Here is a 6,614-nt window from a genome sequence, read left to right on the forward strand (position 1 = left end):
TTGTTGTTTGATTCTTTGGTTCAACAGTGATGTTGTGATGTAGATTCTGTCAGGTGTATATGTAGTCCCAGACACTTGGGAGGCTGAGGTAGGAGGATTGCTTGCACTCAGGAGTTTGGAGCCAGCCTGGGCAACCCAGTGAAACTCCATCTTAAACAACAAAAAACAGATTCTTCCAACTCTCCAATCAACCATCCTTGCGTGGCTTTTGTTCTGACGTCTCCTTATGATTGCTAGAGACCCAGAATTATATCCTCAGATGACTAACTGTACCCACACCCAAGAAGGGCGGGTTCTCCTCATGCTTCTCTTTATCAACGAGGTGGATCCTTTTCACATATTCTCATATTCGTCCTGACCAGGAGTGATTTCATCCCAGGACTGCATGGAGTGCTGAGAAAATGATCATCTATCTTTTGTACACTAAATAATGAGAGAGCACTCTGACAGAGAGGAAGAAGGTGGCAGGTTGGTGGTTGTTGGACCGGCCGCCTATAGTGACTGGAAAATATGATGCCTGAAGCACAAGCTGGGGGAAAATTCCTTTATCAAAGATGAGCTTGGATGCTGTGTAATGTAGAGATGCAGACGAATAGCAATGCATGTGGGAGAGCAACACCATACTTAATGCTTGCAATAAGCAACTGATGTGTGGAGTCTGAATCAGCCTTTGGCAATGGGTATATATGTGTTATGGTTTGAGGCTTATTTGCAAGGTAACAATATAATACCAGACATATATTTTATGATTATTTATAATAGTCACCCAAAGAATCATATAAAAGAGAGTGCAGGAAATCTGTCCACGTACCAAGGCCAAGGAAACCAGCCAAGGGCCTGGATCCCACAGAAATGTCCCACATGAGTCCAGCTGAAGACCTAGAGCTCATAACAATGCCTCCCACAAATCCAACTGGAGGCCAGGAGCCCATCACAATATCTCACACAGGCCTGTTTCATGGATCTGCACTGGGAAGGCCCGAAGGTCAGTGGTGGAAACTAGGAAGTCTGTGCCAGTGGGATGAAGGATCTGTGCTAGCAGGCTGAGGGATCTGTGCTGGAGCCAGGAAGTGACACTCAGAAGAACCAGAGCTCCTCCAAAGGTACCACAGCCATCCTCAGCAACAGTGAGGTCCTGAGTTCCTCCGATGATCAAGATGGCCGAGTTCCCATCAGGGAAGCCAATGCAGCAAGCTTCTCCAGGAAACTGAACTGTGCACCATCTTCCCCTCCAGAACCAGGAAGCGATGCTCAGAGTAAGGACCAGAGCTCCCCCAAAGTGAACCAAAGCCCCATTCTCAGTGCCAACGAGGTCCCAAGCTCCTCAGAGGATGAAAACAGCCAAGTTTATCAGGAAAGCCAGCATGATGAACTCCTCCAACAGAACCAACAGCTCTTTGCAGCTTCCACCAGCTCCCAACAGCCTCCTTCTCCTTCTCCAGTTCTGCCTCTTATGCTGCTGGCAGCAGTCCCCAGGTGGGCCTCCCACACCCAGCACCACGCTGACTCAGATCAGCTGGGGGTTACAAGTTGGCCACCAGTTATCAATCCACTACAATATGGAATCAGAAAACTCAAGTAGTGGACAATAAGGTTTAATCGGCTGTTTATAATCACAAGGTGTGGTGGGGAAGATGGAGTGAGATCATTGTGTTGGAATGCTGGCCCAAAGAAGCCAATTTTTACACAGCTGAATCCAGAGAGGTCAGGGCAGGGGACAGTATAACTCTCAGCCTTGCTTCAGCATTTAAGAGTAGAGAAACTTGTGGCTCTGATAAGATCATGGCTGTTGTGTGTTCATCTTTTGAGTGCCATATGGAGAAACGGGCAAGCAGATGACTGCTTTTCAGAGTAAAGCAACGGCAAAGCAGAAAGATGGCCATGTGGGATTTTAGGAATTAATTAGACAAAAACAAAAAGCAAAAACAGGTGTGGTGGCACATACCTGTAATCCCAGCACTCAGGAGGCTGAGCAGGAGGATTGCTGCAAGTTCGAGACCAGCCTGAGCTACAAAGTGAGCTCAAGGCCAGCCTGAACTGCATAGTGAGACCCTCTCAAAAAGACAAAAAACAAACAAAAAAAAGATTTAAAATGACTAACAAGATTTCAGACATATGATGATGACCATTAGTTCAGTGCCTTTCTGAAGCTACACAGCTCAATAATATGTTGTCAGCGCTTTCAGTATGCTAAATCTATCCTTCTGGGACCCAAACACCACAATTTTAAATGTTAAGGGAAGGATATTGAGATTTCTTAAAACGAAATTATGTTACAAACGTTTTCCTGACTTACGGTGTGCTTTACTTACTAGAAAAACAAGTGACCGATGATGTTGTATTGGGCTCGATCAGATATGACCTAAGCGAAGATTAGGAATCCACTTGCCACTATCCCCAGACCTCAGCACATAGCTCTCCCTTTTGCTATGCTCGCTGGTTAGACCTGATGGGACTTTTGGTAATGTGAGAGACTTCTGCATAATTTAGGGACTCAGGCTTTATCTGAAAATCCCAGAATTATTGTGTGCAACTGTCAGCATGTGCTGCCATTCCTGATGACCTGTAATGCAAGTTAAGATTTCTTTGTTCAGTCAAAATAGAGAATAGAACAGTGTAAAGACTACATGCCAAGTGGGAGAAAATATTTGCAAACTATTCATCCAATGAGAAATTAATATACAAAATATACAAGGAAATTAACAGCAAAAATCAAATAATTTGATTGAGAATGGGAAAATGATCTGAAGGAAAATTTTTCAAAAAGATATATGAATGACCAACAAGTATATTAAAAATGCTCAACATCAGTAAGCATCAGGGAAATACAAACCATATCACACTGCTATGACATCTTGCTCTAGTTACACTGACTGCTATAAAAGACAGGAAGTAATAAATGCACGTGCAGAGAAAGGGAAGCTCTTATTTACTGTTGGTAGAATGTAAATTAGTACAACCACTGTGGAAATGAGAATGGAGGTTCCTCAGAAAACTAAAACTAGAGCTACCATATGATCTAGCAACCCTGCTACTGGGTGTATAGCTAAAGAAGATGAAATAATATATTAAAGAGATACATGAATTCTCATACTTATTGCAGTACTAGTCACACTATGGTATCCATTGACAGATGATCTGATACAGGAAGTGTGGTTTATATATTATTAAGCAAAATAATGAAAACAGTGAAATCTTATTATCGGTGGCAATGTGAATTTAACTGCAGGATATTACAATCAGTAAAACAAGCCCAGGCACCAAAAGATCAATACTACCTGCTCTCACTCATTTCTAGAAGCAAAAAAAGTTTTTTAACTGCATAGAAGACAGTGGAATAGAGGTCACTAGAAACAGAAAGAGGATCACCCACTAAGGACCCTTCCTAGGAAACCAGGAAGCTATTCTTATGTCCAGTGAGATTCTCCTAACCTTAAAGAACAAGAAACTGAGAAAGGATGCGGGGTTGGGGGGAGTGGAAAGAGAGGGGTTAAATAATGTGTACCAATACACCATTAGAGGAATTAGTTCTGGTGTTCTATAGCAGGGATCTCCAATCCCCAGGCCACCCACCAGTATCTGTGGCCTGCTGGGAACCAGGGTGCACAGCAGGAGAATAGCAGTGAGCAAGTGAGCAAAGCTTCATCTGTAGCAGTTCTCCATTATGCAAATCACTGCCTGAGTTCCACCACCTGTCAGATCAGGACAGCATAAGTTTTTCATTGGAGTACAAACCCTACTGTGAACTGTGCAGCAGGGGTGGGAATCAAAGCTTATGAGCATCTAATTCCTGATGATCAGAGGTAGAGCGGAGGCAGTGATGCTAGCACTGGGGAGTAGCTGCCAATACAGATTAACCTTAGTAGAGAGGTTTGATGACAGAGAGACCATAATAAATCAAATGCCTGCAGACTCACATCAAAACCGTATCAGTGAGTGGCAGGTGACAATGAAGCTGCATCTGGTCTTAGGCTTTAAGTCAAGATCCAGCACTTATTTTAGTATGCTTATGGCCATTATTTTTATTTGCCACGTCTGTCTGTGCCTCTTTCTCACACTGCACACTTCTCCAGTTACGTTGTGTATGTATGACAGTGGCATCATGCTTATGATGCTGGTGCAGCATGCCTAGTTGCAGGAAAATAAGCTCAGGGCTCCCTCTGATTCTGTACTATGGAGAGTTGTAGAGCTATTTCATTATATATTTCAATGTAATAATAATAAAGTACACAATAAATGTAATGTGTTTGAGTCATCTCCAAACCATCCCTTCCCCCAGTCTGTGGAAAAAATTTCTTCCACAAAACCAGTCCCTGGTGCCAAAAAATGTTGGAGAGAATTGTTGCAAAGCACAGTAGGATAACTATAGTCTACAATAATTTATGACAAATGCCTAAAAAACTAGAACAGTCTGAGAGTTCCCAACACAGAGAAATGATAAATGTTTGAGAAGATGGAAATACTAATTATCTTGATTTCATCATTACACATCGAGTAGGTGTATGAGGCTATTATCTTGTGCCCCATAAATATGTATGAATATTATGTGTTAGTAAGAAAAAGCAGAAAGAGAAATGAAATAAAACAAAGCCCCAAACGTGGCTCTTAAACTGTGAGAAAATGAGTCAGGTTCTCCATTCTTTGGGCTGCCATGGGTCATCTTGGTAAAGGGTTACAGAAATGTCTTCCTTCACACTGATTTGAAAAGATTATTAAATAAATGGTTATACTTTTGTAGGGATAACCTTAAAAAAATTTACTAAGAGTGGTGGTTCCCTTAAGTTTGGAGTCCCCACGAGGCCCTCGGAGGTCAGAAAGGGTGGAGGCACCCGGGCTAGGAAGAAGACGCTCTCATGCCAGTGTGCGGTATTTAGTAGTAATTGAAGACTATTCCATTCTGCTCAATTGTTCTCTAAAAAATATGAGTGGAAAACAAATAGCTTTTGCTGAGACCAGGGATAATACAACTGAGGCAAAGTTAAACATTTTTACAGTTGTTGAGATCAGCAAAACACTGGCCTTAAGACTTGTTTGTGGGAGGAAGCCCAAAACTAAAGACTGTGTATCAAGTGTGATACTGTTCAAGATTGTGTCTAGAAGACAAGCTGAGGTGAAAATGGAGGAAAAAAGAAGAGGTCTTTAAATTTCTATGTTAAAGAGGATCATGCGTATGTTAGTTTGTGGCCCCAACACAGCAAGCGGCTCACAGACCCACAGAACTCGTGACAAGGTGCCACCGGCTGCCGAGTGCTCAGCCTCGCCTCCTGGGGAGAAGGGTCTGCCTGGGTGGGGAGCAGGCATCTGAGAAGAAGCCAGCCAGCCAGCCTCCGCATGGGAAGTGCAGTCCTTGAGCCAATTACCTTCAGGGACATCGTGCAGGCAACAAAATCCGTTTCCCATGTCCACAAAATAGCAGCTCAAGTAAGTTGAGGTAAATTTTTTGTTTAGAAAACAATTTTCTAGGGCTGAGGGTGTGGCTTAGGGATGACCACTTGCCTAACATGCACAAGGGCCAAGTTCTATCCCCAGCACTACAAAAATAAATACAATTATTTATATTTGATATTCAATCTACATTTTACATGTCTTTTTTTTTTTTTTTTTTTTTTTTTTTTGTATTTTTGAGACAGGGTCTTGCTATGCAGTTCAGGCTGTCCTTGAGCTCACTTTGTAGCCCAGGCTGGCCTTGAACTTGCATGGATCCTCCTGCTTCAGCCTACAGAGTGCTGGAATTACAGGTGTGCGCCACCACACCCAGCCCCATTTTACATGTTTTAAGTAACTCAAATGCATATGATTTATGCTGTCATATCACCTTCAAAGTCTGTTCCTGGGCTTTTCTACATAGGCTCTTTCTTCCATGTTTTTGAGAAACACTTACCTATTTATGCTTCAGTGTGGAATATTTTGAACAGAGAGTTAGAGAATAAATAACAACCACTCATTTATCTCCCTCCTGTGCCCCTCCCCCCAGTTAACAAGTGTTACCATACTAAGTGTTAAATGCTAAATATAACAAATGTTTAAAACTCCCCAACCCGCAGAAGCAATCACTCCTCTGATTTCCAGCCTCACCAAAGAGTTTTGCCAGTTGTTCAATTTCATATGACATTAGGCATTCCAGAGTCTTGCTTCTGTCAATTAAGATAAAATCAAGTTCTTTTCTATGGTTGTCCACCTCTGTCATCTGGTTTCACTTTCTGCCAAGTTTATTGTATGCACTTAATATTTTGGTTATCCATTCTTTGGAGGGGATCTACACTTTTGTAATGCTGGCAATTAAACCTAGGGGTGTTCTATCACTGAACTTTACCCCCAGCTTATTTTATTTTTTATTTTGAAACAAGGTCTCACTAAGTTTCTCAGGTGGGGCATGAACTTGCAATCCTCCTGCCTCAGGCTCCTAAAGTGCTAAAATTACAGGCAGCACCCCTGTGCTTGGTGTGTTTTGTTTGTTTTCGTCTTTTTGAGACAGGGTCTCACTATGCAATTTAGGCTGGCCTTGAACTCACCGTGTAGTCCAGGCTGGCCTTGGACTTGCAACGATCTTCCTGCCTCAGCCTGCAGAGTGCTGCGACTACAGGTGTGCACCAACACACCCGGCTTAAGGGATC

Source organism: Chinchilla lanigera, unplaced genomic scaffold, assembly GCF_000276665.1.
Source record: "Chinchilla lanigera isolate Chin_1 unplaced genomic scaffold, ChiLan1.0 scaffold00092, whole genome shotgun sequence".
NCBI classification, from domain to species: domain Eukaryota; kingdom Metazoa; phylum Chordata; class Mammalia; order Rodentia; family Chinchillidae; genus Chinchilla; species Chinchilla lanigera.